Raw genomic sequence first — 1,034 nt, 5'->3', positions numbered from 1 at the left:
ATGCCATTCTATACTATGACGTTTTTTGGTGTTTTCACGCCTTAGTATTCTATGACTTTTTTTGACATTTTTATGCCATACTATACTATGACGTTTTTTTGACAATTTATGCCATGCTATACTTTGACGTTTTTTGACATTTTTATGCCTTACTATACTATGACGTTTTTTAACATTTTATGCCATAGTATACTATGACTTTCTTTGACATTTTTATGCCATAGTATACTATGACGTTTTTTGACATTTTATGCCATGCTATACTATGACGTTTTTTGATGTATTCAGGCCTTACTATTCTATGACTTTTTTTTACATTTTTATGCCATAATATACTATTACATTTTTCGACGTTTTCATGCTATAGTTTACTATGACCTTTTTATACCTTACTTTACTATGACGCATTTTACATTTTTATGCCATAGTATACTATGACGTTTGTTGATGTTTTCACGCCTTACTATACTATGATTTTTTTTGACATTTTTATGCCATAGTATACTATGCCGTTTTTATGCCTTACTTTACTATGACGAATCTGACATTTTTATGCCATAGTATACTATGACGTTTTTGGCCTTTTTTTTGCCTTAATATAGGATCACATTTTTATGCCTTACTATACTATGACGTTTTTTGACATTTTATGCCATACTTTAGTATCACATTTTTATGCCATAGTATACTATGACGTTTTTTGACGTTTTTATGCCTTAATATAGTATCACATTTTTATGCCTTAATGTAATATGACGTTTTTTGACGTTTTTATGCCATAGTATACTATGACGATTTTTGACATTTTATGCCATGCTATACTATGACGTTTTTTGATGTTTTCACGCCTTACTATTCTATGACTTTTTTTGACATTTTATGCCATGCTATACTATGACGTTTTTTGATGTTTTCACGCCTTACTATTCTATGACTTTTTTTGACATTTTTATGCCATAGTATACTATGGCGTTTTTATGCCTTACTTTACTATGACGCATTTGACATTTTTATTCCATAATATACTATGACGT

Source organism: Seriola lalandi, unplaced genomic scaffold (assembly GCF_002814215.2).
Source record: "Seriola lalandi dorsalis isolate HSWRI2012SDOR001 ecotype SW California unplaced genomic scaffold, Sedor1 jcf7180002054248, whole genome shotgun sequence".
Taxonomy (NCBI): Eukaryota; Metazoa; Chordata; class Actinopteri; order Carangiformes; family Carangidae; genus Seriola; species Seriola lalandi.
This window is presented reverse-complemented; position numbering follows the sequence as displayed.